We start from the raw sequence: 19371 nt of genomic DNA on the forward strand, positions 1-19371 counted from the left end.
CTATCCTCTACAAGTATATCAGAGTATCATAAGGAATCATTTCATTGACTTCCCCATCCCCAGGAACTGTTTGACTCTATTCTAGTTTTTTGGCTATCCAGACCCTGGTTCCTGGCCCTCCAGACAGTGTCAAACATGGGCGTTCTTTTGTGGTGTGGGTCTCAGGCTGGACTAGTCATTGGTTTCACACTCCCACATGTTCTGTGCCACCTTTACTCCAGCACATCTTGCAGGTAGGAAAAATTGTAGGTGGAAGGATTTTGTGGCTGTGTTGGTATGGTGGTATTTTATTTGTACTGAAATGTGATTTTTAATCGTATGTTAATAAATAAAGTTGCCCGGGGGTCAGAGCTATTAGAGCCATAGAAAAAGCTGGGCGGTGGTGGTGCATGCCTTTAATCCCAGAACTTGGTAGGCAGAGCTAGGTAGATCTCTGTGTATTCAAGGATACAGCCAACAGACAGTGACGAGGCAGTCATGTGGTTGGTTTTACAACCAATGAGAAGACAGAACAGAAAGTCTATATAAAGACAAACAGACAGGAAGTAGGTCTCTTTCGGAGAGGTCTCTTGGCTGAAGAGGCTAGCTGCAGCAGGCGGGTAAGGCTCTTAGCTCTGATCTCTTGGCTTTCTTCTTTGCATTGGTTCTGTGTTTCTTATTTTAATAAGATGGTTGGTTACATCTACATGTTGGTGTCCCAGTCCCTCCACTGGAAGCCTTGCCTAGTTACAGAAGATGGCAGGTTCAGACTCTAACCCCCATTACTAGGAGTTTTCACTCCTGTAGATTCCTGGGAGTTCCCATTGCACTAGGGTTCTGCCGCATTCCCGATATGCCCCTCACTTCCATGCATTTCTCACAGTCCTCTCTCTCTGCACTCCCCCACCTGTTCCCTCCCGTTCCCATCCCACCTTCCCCCAGTCTACCCACAAAATCTATTCCTTTCCCCCTTTCCAGGGAGATCTATTCACCTCCTATTGTTTCCTCCTTGTTACCTAGCCTCTCTGGAGCTGTGGATTGTAGCATGGTTATTTTTTACTTTACAGCTAATATCCACTTATAAGTGACTACATACCACGCTTATCTTTCGGGGTCTGAGTTACCACACTCTGGATGACTTTTCCTAGTTCCATCCATTTGCTTGCAAATTTCATGATGTTATTTCTTTTAACAGCAAAGTAATTGAAAAATGGATAATGAAAATGAGGTACAGTTACACAATGGTCATGGATATTATTTATAACTGAGGTATTCCTGTCCTAGGAATACCATCTCAGACTTCTATCTAGCCTCCTCTTTCAGCAGGTCCCTCCTCAGCTAACAGTATTTTCTTTTATAATGCAATCTGAACTGTTTCTAATTGAATCCCTCTTTCTTCTTCTCAGACATTTATCACTGTGGGCCATGTCTTCACAGACTCTTCAGGGCAATGTCTCACAAACAGGAAGGGTTATAGTTGCCTCCCACTCATCTGTCTCTGCATGTGGTGCTCACCATTTACCTGTTGTGATCTAAAGATCTGGAAGGAAAAAAACTCCATGGATGTGATTCCCCCTCTTCATGGCAATGTCTCATCTCCCTCTGCAGCTGCTGTCCTCAGCCCTGCCTCCTGTCATGGCCTGAATATGAAGAAACACAGGAGGAAGAGGTGTTTTCATGGTACTGGAGTGAATTCCACAATTTAGGCCATTAGTCACAAAAAAGTAAGCCCTGTTTCCCATCATTTCAGTTGTTTCCAAGTGTCTGATTTTACCACTCTGGCTTTCTCATAAGAAAAACAAACCATTCATATCTGTCTTGCTAGAAGTCAGACTGTTTTCCTGAAAGACAACTAACACATTATGTCTTGCTCATGAAATACAGATTTTTTTTTCAGGTATGAGGGGTTCAACACCAGGACATGAAGCAGTGATCTTTCCAGAAGAAGGATCTATAATGAAGGATGTGTTCTTAGATTTTGAGAAAGATTGCCAGTCCTAGTAAAAATGGAAAGGCATATGAAAAGAAGCCCTTTTAATTTTGTTCTACCTCCCAGTGTGGAATTCTGTCCTCTCAAACTCTAATGCCTAGAGATGTGTCTGAGATATCAAGACCCTAAGGAGAGAAACTGCAAACTGTTTTATTTCTAGATGTGGCTGATCTATGGGAAGATACGATGCATTACATTGATGCCTAACATTCTTAAGTAATGGTAAGAGTTTTAAGAATTTCTATTCAATGATACAGCATCTCCTTCTACTTTTAAGATCTATTTTAGTTGAAAATTTCTTTCCTTTCAGTGAAATCCCCTTGCTGATAATTGTGGAACCCAGTGCCCCTCTTTGTTCCTTGGAAAGAGATAAGACACCAGCTGGTGGACTGATAGCAATAAAGAACTGAATTAGAGGAAGTGGAGATTGTAAGTGCAAAAGGGAAAAGAGTGCAGGTGGCTAAGGACAGAGAGTCATTCTAACTTGGCACAGCCATATCTGAATGGAATGGCAGAAGTCATAAAGCCAGCACAGCTGCTTGACAAAGATCCAGCAGAGCTGAGCCACATGATGGCTGCCATGCCACCTTTGGTTCTCATCTCTACCTGTTACATACTTGGGGCACTTTTAATATTTGTACAATTTGAGGATATTGGATGGATGGAAAATTTCTTATGAATCATTTATGCCTTTTCCCAGAAATGCTGCTTCTAAGCTTACCCAGGAAAGTCCTGAACATACTATCCCCCCCTCACTTTGAGGGAGATATCCTTATCTACTTGAAGGTCTTCCTTATGCCTTGGAGATTGTGACACATAAAGAAGAAGCCAGAGGTCTCTTCATGAGGCTATGAGACATTCTTGAAACATTTGTCCCTATACTTACACTGGAACAAGATATTCAAAACAAAGTAAATTCAAAAAGGTCAACAAGATCCGGTGGGATAGAGGAGATGGCCACAGTTCAGATTATAAGCCTCTTCCCACTGTACATTCAGACAATTACGTGGCATACAACTCTGCCCTACATAGAGACCTATTGATAAGTAAAGTATGGAGTGGAAAGATGATAAAAGTACGAGATGTCAGGACCTTCCTCTCTTAGAAGTTAGCTCATGTAGAGCCACTATAATGTCATATGACCAAGGAACAACAGAATGCCAAGATTAGACATATAGACAAATTCTATAAGGATATGAATATGAATATTGATTGTATTATGCCAGGATTTGAATAATAACTGCAGCAGCTTTAGCCTGAGGATTTTTCCTGGGCATTCTGACCACTAAGAGTTAATAATACACTGCTTGGGACATGGCAAAATGCCCAGGGAGGTTGAAGATTTTGTTTTGGTCTAGTGTCCTTGAAGCAGTCAAAACAACCAGCCTGAGCACAGGCTGTCATATGCCTCTAGATTCTCAAAAATTGGGTTATGGGGTTAATGAGTAAAAATGATAACTCTGTTTATTAATGATGTCAAAACTTGAGGGAAAATGATTGGAAATGATAACTCTGTTCTGTCATAGTTTATTAATGATGACTAAAAGATGAGCAAAAGGAAGTGAAACACATGTCCAAAACCAAAAATGATATGATCTATGTTTTGGAACATCATGAATGTATCCCTGCTAACTAAATTCTGTATAAATACAGAAACACTCTGGCTTCTAGTCAGTCAGGCTACAAGATTCTCCCGACCACCATGGCCTGGCTCACTTCTTTCACCACCGACTCTTACATCCTCTGCAGGACCCATCCACTGCCGGGGATGGCTCCCAGCACTAACTCACATAAATCTCATTTTTTAAAGCAAAAGGAAAGTAGCACCATATAAAGTCCAAGGGGTGCTCTTGACTCTAACAATAAACATCTCCCCAGATCTCAGAGAACCTTCTGGAAGAGGAGTCAATGCCACAGTGAAGGTCAAGCGAGAAAGCTAAGCAAACTCCTTGCAAAGGCCAAGGAACTTAAAGCTGATGCTTTTGTAGTAAATCTTCCACCAAAGCAGACTTTTTGAGAGCTGTGTGGAGTCCTTGTTAAATGCCAGTATCCTTTCTGTTCCCGTTTATCTGTGTCTTATATTACATGCACAGGTTTCTGTTGGGAAAAAGGCTACTGGCCTCTGTTGGCTTCAAATATAAGATCTCATGATTGTTCTTGAATTGCATCAGCCAAGCAGTTCATTCTTGCCCAGTAGCTGGCATGACAAGAATATGTATAGGACATCCCAGTGTGCTGTGCAGTGTGGTCTGCACATCTCTATCCCTCAGCAAGGCACATGGAACCTAATTTTCACTTTTGTCATATTTACAGGTCATTAAGACATACAAGTGGATGAAACTGTGAATGGTGTTATCCTAACAGGAAAACTTGAGGGAGCCTTTTTCTATTCTACTGTCTATACAGAGATGATGCTACGCACGAGGAAAGGCAAGTCTCAGCCTCCAGAATAATGAGCAATGAATTTCTCTTCTTTATAAATTGCTTAGTATAAGACATTTTCTTACAGCAGCCCAAAGTAGCTAAGACACTGTACTTCATACAATCAAATCAAATCAAATAGCCTTTCCTGAGAGTCTCAATGAATGCGAACTGGCTCTTTTAAACGTCTTTCAGGAATCATGATGCTACAGCACACAGATATTTTTTTCCAAATCCACACAGACATAAAGCAAAGGACATTCTTCCCCTTAAGCTAACATCCCTTTGTAGCTAATCTGGCATATTGAGATGCAGTAGTCATTTCTCAAACACAATATAAAATAACCATCCATCATTCTTCCTCCAGAACACTGTCATCAATAATATTTGGTTGGCCTTTCCAAGAAGAGTATAGAAACATTCTCAGAAATGAGTTATTATTTGTTTCTACACCATTTGTCAAGACCTCCTGGGATCTGAACACACACGTTAACGACGCTTCAATTGGGTTATGAGCTGAAGCATCAGAGAGAGTCCCAGCAAATGTAAACTGAACATTTACTCAGAGATTATCAGGAAGCTCCCAGAGTCTGAGAGGGACAAAGAACCAATCAGGGCTTAGTGCAGCAGCAGAGTGCTGTGGGATGGTCTGTATGTCAAGTGTGTTGCTGATTGGTCAGTAAATAAATCACTGATTGGCCATTGGCTAGGCAGGAAGTATAGGCGGGACAAGGAAAAGAATTCTGGGAAGTGGAAGGCTGGGAGAGAGACACTGCCAGCCGCCATCAGGACAAGGAAGATGTAAGGTACCAGTAAGCCACGAGCCATGTGGCAAAGTAAAGATTAATAGAAATGGGCTAAATATAAGAGTAAGAGCTAGACAATAACAGGCCTGAGCTAATGGCCAAGCAGTTTAAATAATGTAAGAGTCTGTGTGTTTATTTTATAAGTGGGCTCTGGGACTGGCGAGACTTGGTGGCGGGAGCTGGACAGAAATTCTCCAGCTACAAATGGCGTCCAACGTGGTGGCAAGAGTTTCCACCTAAAAACTGAGAAAAAAGATTCTAAAACGGAGCTAAAAACAGTTCCTAATTGTCTCTCTCAAATGAGCGGCAGCTGCCGGTTTGAGCTACTGGCGGGTTCCTGGCGTGCATGCTCGACCTGCAGTATGGCGGGAATAAGGCCTCTGCAAGTGGCACATTAAGCTGCGTGGTAGATTTAGCCTTTGCAGGTACAAAACAAAAAAAGAGGTTTTTGGGCTACACGCTGCTTGGATAAAAACATAGACCCACGATAGCTCCCAGAGCTGGCGGTAAACGTAGCCATGTTGGGAAGCTGAGGTGGGCGGAGCCAGCAGCCACAGCTGCTGCAGTTTAAGGCAAGAGATTCACAATAAGACAGATTCAGATGTAATAGTTTACAATGTGTGTAAAAGATATGTAGGCTTGAAAGAGACAAAAAAAAAAGGTGATATATAGAGTTATAGAAACAAATACATAGTTTTAAAAAATAAAGTCTTTAAAGAGACAGTAAAGGTAGTATAAAAATAAGCCACGTAAAGATGAATATTACACAGAGAATCTGGATTGTGTTGTCTTTGGGATTCTTAACTGCAGAGAGATATTTGATTGTAAAGGAAGCTGAGTTAAACCAATATGCATATTTTAAAGATATCTTGACTTCAAAATTTGGATATAAGGATATGTTGCTTTGGAAAAGAGTCTCTGCTCTTGTTTCCACAGACAGCCAGAGACTATGGATTTGTTCCAGATTAAGATACATCAGGTTTGACCAGCCAAGACCCCCTGAAAGGTCTCCAATGACACCATGGCCCAGATGATTCAACATCCAGAATGGTTTCAAGTCAACTGGCTCAGATATACAGCCTCACGGACTACTCCATGATCCTAAAATTTTCTTTCTGTCTCCAGAAGATACAGCGCCCCCCTCCAGCAGGAAGTAGTAAGAGAAGCTACGCCCAAATTCCCAAATATACCAAGCTGGCTTTAGAGATGGAATTGGCTCACTCCCCCTCTAAACCCAGACATATTGCTCAAAAAAAAAAAAAAATGGTTAAGAGATTCTTATGTCCCAAATCAAAGAGCCCTCTGGTGTGGGACAGAGAAAAAACAATATTTTTATTTAAATCAGGTTGATTATAAATACAATCTTCTTCTAAAACAAAAAGGGGGATAGTTTAGATATGATAGGATGAAAGGGTAGATTAATGAACCTACTTTGAAAGAGTAACAACTTGTTTAAAATGTTTTACATTGCTATAGATTTTAGTTTATTGATACAAATTTAAACTTAATTTTGTTATACTGTATATATATATTTCTATTCTTGTTTGAGGTATTATGTTTATGTAACTCATTTAAAATTGTAATGGATAATTAAAAAATAGATTAATAGTTAGTCATCTATGATAATATTTGTAGCCATGTTAGTTAAGTCTTCTAGGTATACATAGTTATATTTCAGATAGATAGGTAGTCTTCAAACACTTCAAAGACCTACAGAATATGGCATTTAAAATGTTTTAAAAATTTAGACTTTCTGGACAGTGAGACATGTCTGCTCCTGACAGCACCGATTTACTTCAGAGAGGAGGATGGGCATCGAAGACACTCCATATGGAGTTTATCTTCACCTTGACAAAAATAGCCATTTGGGCAAGAAACTGTTCTTGCCTGGACTGCCTGATCAACTGGACATGCAGGACCCATACAAAGGTGACCACTGAACTTTGCTTGACAAAATGGTCCTTCAGGTTCCTGCTTTGCAGAGAAAACTGCCAGACATTCTACAGGACACAGAGAAAAGTGAATAAGAGACTCTAGGCCTGTGGGCTGAAGACAGATGCCCCAACTTTACAAGAGAACTTTGAATGACTGTCCAGGCTGCCAGCTGTCTCTGTCTACCCTACAAGACTCCTAAAAGTTGCTTATATCCTTCTCCATTTCTCAGGTAGTAGTATATCCTTCTGAGGTCTTTGATGTGGTTAAAGACTAGATACTTACAATTTTCCTTAGTTATAATAAAAGATAAGTTAGATATAAAACCTTAAACTTACAAATATAAGATAGATAGGATCTCTTCTTTAATATTGTAACTGTAATTCTTGCTTGATAATTGTTTTGTTATATGTAATTTTACTATGTTAAAGTTAAAACCTTCCTTTTTAAGAAAAGAAAAGGGGAAGTGCTGTGGGATGGTCTGTATGTCAAGTGTGTTGCTGATTGGTCAGTAAATAAATCACTGATTGGCCATTGGCTAGGCAGGAAGTATAGGCGGGACAAGGAAAAGAATTCTGGGAAGTGGAAGGCTGGGAGAGAGACACTGCCAGCCGCCATCAGGACAAGGAAGATGTAAGGTACCAGTAAGCCACGAGCCATGTGGCAAAGTAAAGATTAATAGAAATGGGCTAAATATAAGAGTAAGAGCTAGACAATAACAGGCCTGAGCTAATGGCCAAGCAGTTTAAATAATGTAAGAGTCTGTGTGTTTATTTTATAAGTGGGCTCTGGGACTGGCGAGACTTGGTGGCGGGAGCTGGACAGAAATTCTCCAGCTACAGCAGAGCAATGCTCAGATTCTGGAACAGCCCCAGTCTGGAGTAGCTTTCATCCCTATTGACACCATGCATCGGCTCTTGCACTCAGTTCCCTGGTGACATCAGGTCAGGCTGGCTGGCTTTATCGTAACCACCACTCTCGCTTCTGCAGATTAGTGTGGCTGCTGGAGCCATCAGACATTGCAGAAAGAATCTGGATAGGGCTCAAGTCTTTTCATCAACTGCGCATTACTCAGAATCCTAGATGGATACAGGTGAAAAGGGGGCCTGGTTCATGTCAATAGCCCTTATGGTGAAAAATGTTGAGATAGTAAATACAATGTGTTTTGCTTTTGAGTGGAGGACTTTGTTCTATGAGATTTTCTACACCCCATTAAGGAAGAAGTGTACTCAGAGAATATTTAACTTACCTAAAAAGAACAATCTTGATGGTAACTCATGGATGACGTCCAAACTCATGTCATTTCTACAGTTGCCTTCTAGGACCAATGACACTCATTTGTGATAGTTGACTGTGGTGATTCCTTATTTCTAGATGCAGCAAATGGGCATAGAGTGTGTTTGCTGATTTCATAGACTACTCTTATACTAAAAGAGCTAAGTGCATAGAAGACATAGATGTCACTCACTGCTCAGCCTGCTTCCAGCAGATCTCCACTCCAAAATTCAGATGCAAGTTATCAGCAATGGGTTTGACAGAGTGAATAGGCTGTTGTTTTAGGGTATCTCTTCAATCCTGGGACCTACTTAGTAATGATAGACATGAAGACCTCTGAAAGAAGACATGGAACCTATGTGCCTAGTGAGTATCAGTGGCTGGTAGACAAGATGATGTAATAGACAGAAGGACTATGAGTGAGGGTGTGTTGGAGGCAGAGAAACCAGAGACATCCAAGCCAGCAAGTAAATTATTAGAATTTCTAAATATTTTCTGCTTCTCTCCTGGCATTCTTATGTTTTTTCTTTTACATTAACCATGTATTCTATTCTGAGTGAACCAAAAGAGGAGATGCAATGCATGGGTGAGGGGTGTTGGAGAAAGCTGGAGGTAGGGAGGAGGTGGATGTGATCAAGGTACATTGAATTAATGTAAGAAATTTAAAAACAATAAATTAAATATCGTTAAAAATAATTACAGGGCATAGTAAAAAAATGATAATGCTAGGTGTTGAGCCCATCAAGAGGGAAGAAAGTGTGTTAGTTGTGCTAAATTAGAAAGCTTTTTCTTGCTAGGCAGATGGACGTATGTCTGTAACTGTATCAGTAGAATTGGCAGCAGGAATCTTACAGGGTTGAGGCCAGCCTGGATCACAGAGGCCCTATCTCTTCAACAAAAACAAAACAAAAGCAAGCAAACAAGAAAGAGCCAACTTTTCTTACTTCTCTCTCTTTTTAGCATTTAGTTACCACTTACAAGTATTTAAAGTAAGCAAAAATACCAGTTTTTATTTGTCATCAACTTTTGCATTGTGTAGTATTAGTTTTAAATGCTTTAAATTAAATCTTTCCTATTTTAATAATTAAGACACTTAGCTGTTACTTTTAAATTAGAAAATCCAAGATGTATGTGAAATCACTGAAATTACACAACATGCATTAGGAGCTTATATACATTGCTTTTCATTACATATAGTGTCTATATACCTTTTATATGTATATAAATATAAATATACATGTAGATATGTATTCATATGTGTTTTTTTATACAACAGTAGAATTGCACCATTTTAACCTAATGATTTCTTTTACTTTTTGGTTGCTGGAGGAGATACGAGCCCTGGTTATCTACTCTTTCCTTCTTCCTTCTCTGTATCTATTTCTACAATATCCGTTGGCTACTACAGTAATATCAAGTGAAGAACAATAAATACAATGGGGTTAGTTGGTTCTTGTTTTCTGAGTTAGAATAGTTTAACCATCCAAAACAGACTGAGAACATGTAATTCCCAACTTGACCTTTGGGGTCACTGGCCTCATAGACCTGCCTAATCTGATGCTCAGAGCATCATAGATGATATATGCAGACTCCAGTAGCTGGAAGTAGCGACAAGGTGTGCATAACCCTTTACCACCATCATCAGGTGGAAAGCTGCAAATTCAGAGAAACATTTTAAGAGTTTCGAGGTGGCAAAAGTAGGACATCAACCACACAGGCATGTGATTTGTGTTTGGGATCTCATCATTTCCCTTTGAAGAGCATCAAGCAAACCAACTTCTTTTTTAATGACTCAATGAGAAGAATGTGTGTGTGTGTGTGTGTGAGACACCCCATGTGCTACATGCTGTGGTCTGCACAGAAGGTCATGTGTAAACTTAACAGTTCACTTTGGTGGTATTGAGAAGTTGAGTCTTTGTGGGTGATTAGGATGTGCAAGTAGGTGAAGCTAACTATGAATGTTGTTATCCTGAAACAAACAGGTTCATGTGACTGAACAAATGTTCACTTACTTCTCCCTAATGCTCCATCTCCTGCTTCCTGATATAAGGCCACATTATCATTACTTCTTAGCCTGGGAAATTAGGTCCACAGGAAGAATCAGAGTCAAGTAGTACATTCTTGAGAGTTCTCAGAAATCCGACTCGTTTCTCACTGGAACTCAAGTTTTGGCCAAAGATTGTAGGGAAAACAAACAAACAAACAAACAAAAAACAGAAACAAATTTTCAAACCTTCGGCTATGTCTTTGGTGTCTCTTACTAAGAAACCTTTAGAGGTCTCACCTAACCATACTTCTCAATGTCCTCACATGCTGCAAATTCAAAGTAGTCGGGGCTTCTTACTCTAGTTTCTATTCTCCTCAAGGTCACAATGGTCAAAGGCATGCATATTCCACATGAGGATTTGGGGATGGTGTCAGTAGCAAAAGTGGTTTGAGAACATGTGGTGTGTGTCTACTTCTTGGTGTGTGTGTGTGTGTGTGTGTGTGTGTGTGTGTGTCTACTTCTTGGTGTGTGTGTGTGTGTGTGTGTGTGTGTGTCTACTTCTTGGTGTGTGTGTGTGTGTGTGTGTGTCTACTTCTTGGTGTGTGTGTGTGTGTGTGTGTGTGTGTGCAAATCAATGTGTACATTTTAAAATCCCAGGAGTTCTACAATTTGAAGATGTCTCTTGCTGGGTTTATAACCTGAAAATACCCAAGAAGACTTTCATTTGATCCCTCATAGTGTGTTATAATTAGCATCAGCTTTTCTTCTTCTAATTTTAAATCTGAAATGCTAGCAACGATTATAAATGCAGCATTGATTTATTAACAGGCTTTTCTCAGAAATGAAAATGAGCATTATCACATTAAAATGTCGTGCATAATTTTTAAAAAATATTAAAATGGATAAAAAGTAGTAATTTTAGATCAAAGGAAATCCAGTGTGTGTTTATTCCCCATATGATACAGGGAAAACCTAGAGGATAAGAATTGGTGATTTGAATTTTGTTCATTACTTTCCAGACAGTAAGAAAATAGGCTAATTGTCACTATCAGAAGATATTTGTTTCAATTCTCATTTGTTTTTGTGTTTTGGGTGGCTTTTAGTTTCACTGGTTTCAGTATAATGGCTTTTGATCCATGAGACACTGTAGCCTAAGAATGACTGACGGAGCACATTCAGAGAGCCATGAACCTTGGACACAAGCCCATCTTGCTGTGGTACATCTGCAGCTGGAACTGCTCAGGGTCAGTGGGTGGTTGTTCAGATCTGGACTCCTAAGGACTCCTGCTGCCTGGGACAGACATCTGAATGTATGTCAGTGGCAGACTCCCAAGGCATAAGACACTGTAACTGCACAATTCAGAGAGGTCTGATGCAGTGATAGGTACTGTGGCATGTCTGAATGTCACTTATGTCAATCAGTCTCTGCCCCTGTCACCAGCCAGGGTCTGTGCTGCATAAAGCTGACTGTACAGTAACCACAGTTAGATGACTAAATGCCTCAGAATTATGCAGAATTAAGATGAGCTTTTTACATCCTTGGTCTTTGGCTTAAATTTTATTTCAGGAAAATCTGGAGAAATGTGTGTTGGATAGACAGACTTGTGCTGCAGTTGAGAATATGGACACTATAGAGAGCTGCTGTTTCATGTGCTAAAATATGACTAGCAATATTCCAGTCTCTGCGTGCTAATTCACTTATTCCTCACGACAGACTCATGAGATGAAGTAAGTGCTGTTCTAGCTCTTCACAGATGCTGTGGGGTGGAAAGTTGGCTCAGCTGTTAATGGCTCTGGCTCACAACTAAAAGGACAAGAGAAGCTAAATGATTATACAACTTACCATAGCTGAAAACATCACTTATTCATTTGTTCATTCATTCATTCATTCATTCATTCATTAGTTAGACACCAAGGATCTGGGAAAGCAAATGTACTCACATATTCCTCTCTTTCCTTCAGTCTTCCTTGGGAATCTCTTTGCTCTAACCCTAGATGAAATTGATATAAATCTGCACATCAGAGCAGAGTAAGCAGCCACAGTAGAGACAGAATTAAGATATAAGCAGAGCACACCTGGCATGCATCCACACACTGGTAATTACCAATTACCACATTGACACCCTACTCATGCCCAGGGAAGATGCAGAATTGCTTCCTAGGATGGAGAGGTGTCCTCTTAACAGAAAGACAGAGTTAGTGAAGAAGTACTCTGTTTGGACTCTAGACTCAGAGTAATCAGTACAAACCAAAGCAACAGTGAGCCAACTAGAGTTAGCAAAAATTACAACAAAAAACTGGAGCCTAACTAATTTAATTTTAGAGTGTTAGTACTTGGTAAGAGAGCATCAGATGAGCTGATAAAGCAACAATCTCACAGTCACTTTCTGTGGGAGTGTGCTTACAGCAAGAGGCACAGGAGCACTGAGCTGAGTGGCTGAAGAATAATACCCTGTGAAAGAGGGGCTGCAAGCCTCTCCAAAGCCAGTCATTATGGAGCAGCCTTAGTTGTTGAGGCTGCCTTGTTTACTATGCAAGGCTTGCTGGTGGGTAGTGGTGAAGACAATGTTTCCATCATAGAGATCTACTGAACTAAACTATCACTCTAGACTTTCACTGGAGTCCATGCTTTTTTTAAAAATCATTTTTTTTTGTTTTTTTGAGACAGGGTTTCTCTGTGTAGCTTTGCGCCTTTCCTGGAACTCACTTGGCAGCCCAGGCTGGCCTCGAACTCACAGAGATCTGCCTGGCTCTACCTCCTGAGTTCTGGGATTAAAGGCGTGTGCCACCACTGCCCGGCTAAATCAATTTTTAAATGTAGTTGCAGTTGGGTGAATCCCTTGCCAACATCACTTAGATAATCGACAGTGATTCTATCTGAGCAGCAATTACACTGAATAATGTTTTATAGCGTTAGTCTAGTTATTACTTTCAAGTATTATTATTATGTGAGTATCCCATTAGATGTCTGTAATTCATGCAATTTTTGTAATATACATCATATGTACTCACCTATAGAAAGGTGCATGAATGCATGTGTGTGTGCATGTGTGTGTATAAGTTGTATCATATATAGTAAGTAGCTTTATATTGCCACTGTCGTTTTGATGTTGTCAAGTAGAATATGAGAAAAATGACATACCAGTTTACATGGACATAACCATACCGACTTTCTATATATTTATCTTCCTATATTGTTCTCTATGACTTTATAACAGATGTCCACATTCTTGGTGGCATCACACATCTTGTTTTCATCTTACATATCTGTAGGTCAGAAGTCAAAGTGGGCTTCACTGAGCTGCAACCAGGATATCTATTTCCTTTCCTGATCCAGTTTATAAAGGCCACTAATATATGTGCATATATACTAATGTACACATATATTAGTATATACATATTTGCTGTACTGATGATGTACTGATAGACCTCATATATCTCATGCGTTCTAAATACTCTACTGTTGAGCTATATTCCTCACCCCTAGGCTTTACTATTTTATTTCCTGAATGTGCCAACATCCATGCTAACTGTATATTTCTCTTGGATGTTCATGTCTGAGATATTTCTCTGAGTTCTGCCTCACTTTGTTCAGGTCTTCACTGTAATGACAACTGTGTTGATCACATTTCATGCATTACTTCTTACAATTATCACATTCTCTGTGTCAATCAGAAACATATTCAGCTGGCATTAAGCCTATTTTCCTTATATATTTTTAACCAGCTTGTTCCAGTTCATGTGTAAATATATTCCATTGGGCTAGAAACTTATTTTATCCATTTATTGATGTGATAGTTTGTATATGGGTTGAATGTGGCGATCCTGTGGAAACACTGAAGGGAGAAGATGTTTAAAAGGCAAAAGCAACCATAAACTCCTGCAGTCCTCAGGAGCTACAGTCAGAAGAGATGGTCAGAATGAGCTGTTGTTACAAGTCAACCCCTACCCTCAGCCACTTGCTGGCTTCCTATTTCTCATGAGATGTCTTCTTCTTATATGTTTCCATGCTGTGTGATCTTAAACTTCACCAGAGGCCAAAACAAATAGGAATCCCCAGTCTTGGAACTTCAGCCTCCAAACTTTGGTGAAAAAATTACCCTCTTTACTATACAGAGTCAGGTTGCCTTAGGCATTTCGTTATTATAACAGTAAGAACAGCAGCAATCCCAAACAATCTGACTGCTATATCCAGTGCAAGTGAGTTAGACAGAGCCCCCATGTCCCCACAGTTTGTACTTGAAGATCCTTTAAAAAGGAGCAAGCTAGTCTTTAAAAAAGATTTATTTTATGTGTATTTGCCTGTAGGTGTGTATATGCTCTACATACTAGTGAATACTACAGGTGTCCATGGAAGCCAGTGATATGGTGTCCTCTGGAGCTGGAGTTACAGGAGACTGTAAAATACCTCTGTGATTCCTGACTTCATAAAATCTTAGATACAATTTACTCAAAGAAGTCTGCCAATGCACTCGTGATAAATATTTATCATGTATTTTTTTTACAGTTGAGTATCTTCACAAAATGTCTTCTGAGAATTAAATATGATAGTTTTCAAGCACCTAATAGCAGGCCTAAAATATCACTAATTCTTCTCACCCTGTCTGGTACCTATTTGTAGTAGAAATACATTTTCTCAATATTTTGATATTTTTTCTTTATGTCTTTCTTATTCTTTTTGTTAGCATTTTGTTTCTTGAAAAATATTCTCCTGGGCCAGGGAGATGTCTGAATGGACAAGAGCATACACAGAAGACCTGAGTTCAGTTTCCTTCTTAGGAACTCACAGCTTCTTGCCACTCTAGCTCCAGGAGATCTGATGCCCTCTTCTGGCCTCTATGGGCACTGCACTCAAGGGCAGGTAACAACACAGACACATAAGCATACACATAATTAAAATTAAATAAATCTTTTAAAAATTTATGCATAAGCACTTGTGTGCTGTAACTATATGCTGAAGAAATAGATATATATATAAATATATATAATAAATATATATAAATATATATATTTATATATACACATTATGTATAATACAGAAAATATGCACATATACAATGTATGGATACATGAAACAGAAGTTTTCTTGAAGTAAAACCTTCTAAATAAGTTAGGTGCTTGAAAACTATCACATTTAATTCTTAGAAGATATTTTATGAAGATACTCATATGTAGATAAATACATGATAAATATTTATTACAAGTGCAATGGCAGACTTCTTTGAGTAAATTGTACCCAGGATTTTATGAAGTCAGGAATCACAGAAGTGTTCAGTTTTGAGTGATAAAGGAGTAAACTCAGTGATGCCTTCAGTACATCACAAAACTTGAAGGTAATCATTTCCTTAGTAATTTTGCTTATTTTCAAGGTCAGGTAATTTTTTTAACTTGATGTACTAGTGTAATATCAAACAAGGTAATGCTAATTACTGTACAAATAACCTCCTAAATACAATGTCCCAGATAAAACAGATGTTTGGCTTTTGCCGTGTGAGCCAAAGGATCACCATCCCCTTGGTTGTCTTCCCCAGGTCTTCCCATCTCCGTCTCTAACTGACCTGAACTTTGGTACAGATATTGTATTAATCAATGGTTAACAATAATGAGTACCAGAACTTGAAAAGTTTTGACAAATCAGGGCTGGAAGTGAAGCAGTTAATAAATATCCTCATGGTCTATTCATTGGGATGTAATACAGAGCTAAAATCAATAGGATACTGATATTGGATACATAGGATAAGTGTAATATAGCTCTGTCCCAGGAATAAGAATGAAGTGTTCTTTTTTTTAAAAAAAAGATTTATTTATTATATATAGAGTGTTCTGCTTGCATGTATGCCTGCATGCCGGAAGAGGGCATTAGATCTCATTATAGATGGTTGTGAGCCATCATGTGGTTGCTGGGAATTGAACTCTGGACCTCTGGAAGAGCAGCCTGTGCTCTTAACCTCTGAGCCATCTCTCCAGCCCAGAATAAAGGGTTTCATTGGTGGTGAAAAGACATGAGACATCTCAGGATTTTTGAAAAGTTAATTAAATACTACCAAATGTAAATTATTATTAGTGAACTAGTAAATATTTTAAGATTTTGGGACCACATATGGGTTTTTATTATAAAAAAAGAATGACACCAAACATATTCATGAATTGTACATTGATTTCAAAATAATGACATAATTAATAGAAAAGAAGGTAATAGGAAAAGGTTACTGGTTAACTTGTTTGTCTAATTGGATGCACTGAGAAATACCCTGCAGGACAGTAAAGCACTCCTCTCAGTGTGTCTAGTTTGGATTATTCACCCCCCTCAGGGCAGAGATGGCAGACCCAGTGGGTTTATCTTGTTCCTTATACCAGCATGAGTGTCTCAGACAGCTGTATAACTGAGAATCCCCACCCCAGCTGGAGGGATGAACACTAGTTGTCTTGATTTTGCTTTTCCTAATAAATTTACATGTTTTTGATATAAAAGAAAAAACCACTCCCTCTTTATGTGTTCCCTTTCTTTTATATTTAGCAGTATACAACTATGAACATTTCCCAAATCTTTCAGTTTTCAAAATGTCCTTCATATATTTTCATGTATTCCTTATTTCAGTTTGCTCAGAATATTTTCTATTCTTACATACAGTGTTACTGCTTTAGAGCATGCATCATAATATACACACCACACTCACACACACACACATGCATTCACACACACACACACACACACACACACACGAACATACACGTGCACACACATGCACACACACAGACACACACGCACATACACACACATGCACACACACATACACACATATACACACACAGGCACACACACAGGCACACACACAGACACACACACATGCACACGCACATGCACACACACACACGCACGCACACACACAGAGACACACACACACGCAGTAGCAAGAACTAACATTGTCCTGATCCAGTGCAGTTGAGCTGCCCATGATACGTTTGCTGCTTGTTTCAGAAGGCATTTTCCTGAGAACAATTAAGACTAAACTCATAAATAAAAACCATTGTTTGGCTAAAAAGAAAAATTCCTCCATATCTATTTATCCCGACAAACTGCTCACTTGTTAAACAACTTCCCAAGGTCCATTTTAAACACTCAGTTTCTTGTATTAATCTTTGAAACTCTTCCATTCCAACCTTACAGCTTCAGTAACTGTGTTCATTTAAAAGACCCATCACAAGCCCCTGGGAACTTGACCTAAAGAATTCTGTGAAGCCAATGTTTCCCTGTAGGTCGTGAGTTTGAAGAATATAAATGATATTTTCTCGAGGGCTGTCGCATAGCATGTTGTGGGATTCAACAACACTATCTTAGATTTTCCAACTGTATCTGGAGAGAAGTGGATGAAATAGACCTGCAGTGTTGTTTGTAATGCTCGCTTTATTATTTTCTATGTGATTGATGTATGTCACAACTGAAAATTATAAAACAATGTAGCGAGACAAGAGGAATGAAAAACTGCATGAGATTCTATTCTTGATAGCTTTTATACAATAATATATATCATTATCATTAAACTGCTTATGTCATTGGAAAGGCTAATAAATGAATGAAGTAGCCAATATTATTAAGTTTATTTTACACTAAATTTACATCTCATATAGCTATAGGACAATGTATTCCTAATCAGATATTGTGGGAATCATTTAACTAAGTCTTTATAAGACTTATTTTCCAATTAATTTCATTTATGTACAGGGGTGTGTGTGTGTGTGTGTGTGTGTGTGTGTGTGTGTGTGTGTGTGTGTGTTTGCGTGTGTGTGTGTGTGTGTGTGCGCGCGCGTGTGCATGTGTGTGTGTGTGTGTGTGTGTGTATGTGCACTTGTGAGTACAGGTGGCTGCAGAAGGAGAAGCCAGACATGGGGTCAGGTTCCTTGAATCCAGAGTAAGGGGTCTGTCAGCCGTCCAATATGGGTGCTGGGAACTGAACTCAGGTCTTCTCCATAGACACTAAGGGCTCATAAGTGCTGAAGCATCTTTCTAGCCCCCAATGAAGCCCTTAAATGCATCTCTGATCGTATTTATGATAACTTTCACTGGAGCGCACATGTAATTTATTGAATAAAGTACGCTTTTGTACTGATCTTAAATTAGCTTCTCAGTGTCTATGTGATGGTGATGTAACTTGGGAGTTGCTTGGGAATTAGCATAGTGCCCTCCTGGTCAACACTTGAGGATGGGGAGGAGACAGAGTGGAGATGAGTCTCAGGTATGTCCTGCGTTGGGAAACAGAACCAGAACATGTATTAGCATACCTTGGGTGCTTCCTCCCTGCTGAGATTTGTTCTTGGACAAGGCACTTCCCTTTCTCTGAGGCAGTGTTGTTTGCATATTTGTTTGCCCTTGAGACAGGGTTGCTCTGTGATAAACTGAAACTCACTTCATAAGAGCCATCAAGACTTTACTTGTTTTCTAAAACTTTAAGATTATCAAAGATCCTTAAGGGGCCCTAGCTTAGTGCTCTATATCACTAGGCTGATAATTTATAGGCAGTAGGACTTGCCTTTATCTATTAAATAAAACCCCAAAAGTTAATAATATTTGGTATAATCCATATAAAGGAAAGTGCTTTAAGCAGATAAAATGAAATTACACATTATTTTAAAATATAAAAAAATTTTCACTTTCAAAATTCAATTGCAAGTACGAAACTGGCAAGCTTTCTTTGAGCAATGTTAATATAAGTTGCCATTTCCAATAGAAATGTTTCTCAGCCTTCAGTAAAATCTATAAAGGTCTTTAGTGTTAAACGGATCTGTAGGTCATGTGGGAGGCTGTTTGTTTCAGTTTCATAGGTTGATAATTCTGAAGTCATAAAAGTTGCTATAGCTAATGTCAAATTGTTGCATAAATTAAGGATGGTAATTCAGGATTCTTTTTTATAACTTATATGTAGCACATTTTCCTCAAATCCATGGTGTGAAAAATAAAAGACAGATAAAGGTCAGATATGATT

At 39.1% G+C, this 19371-nt stretch overlaps 1 protein-coding gene and 1 long non-coding RNA gene across 6 annotated transcripts in view; both read left to right on the plus strand.

The window, feature by feature from the left end:
• Window positions 1-11: 11 nt before the first annotated feature.
• On the plus strand, window positions 12-4399 carry LOC131901749 (uncharacterized). Of its 3 annotated transcripts, XR_009376872.1 has the most exons (5): window positions 12-233; window positions 1588-1703; window positions 2130-2191; window positions 2280-2398; window positions 4283-4399. It is a non-coding gene; the product is annotated as an uncharacterized LOC131901749 (long non-coding RNA). The 3 variants fall into 3 exon arrangements; XR_009376870.1 differs by having other exon boundaries at window positions 12-1703; XR_009376871.1 differs by lacking the exon at window positions 2280-2398 and having other exon boundaries at window positions 12-1703.
• A 4184-nt stretch (window positions 4400-8583) lies between these two features.
• Window positions 8584-19371, plus strand: part of LOC131901737 (STAM-binding protein-like) — a 43138-nt gene continuing 32350 nt past the window's right edge. Inside the window, exons 1-3 of one of the 3 annotated variants that reach the window (XM_059252823.1) lie at window positions 8586-8870; window positions 11958-12118; window positions 15076-15251. The gene's annotated coding sequence lies outside the window, so the exon portion shown is untranslated. Of the gene's footprint in view, window positions 8871-11957; window positions 12119-15075; window positions 15252-19371 lie in introns of all 3 variants that reach the window. The other 2 variants (XM_059252828.1, XM_059252822.1) reach the window with 2 other exon arrangements.

This window comes from Peromyscus eremicus, unplaced genomic scaffold (genome assembly GCF_949786415.1).
Source record: "Peromyscus eremicus unplaced genomic scaffold, PerEre_H2_v1 PerEre#2#unplaced_269, whole genome shotgun sequence".
Lineage (NCBI taxonomy): Eukaryota > Metazoa > Chordata > Mammalia > Rodentia > Cricetidae > Peromyscus > Peromyscus eremicus.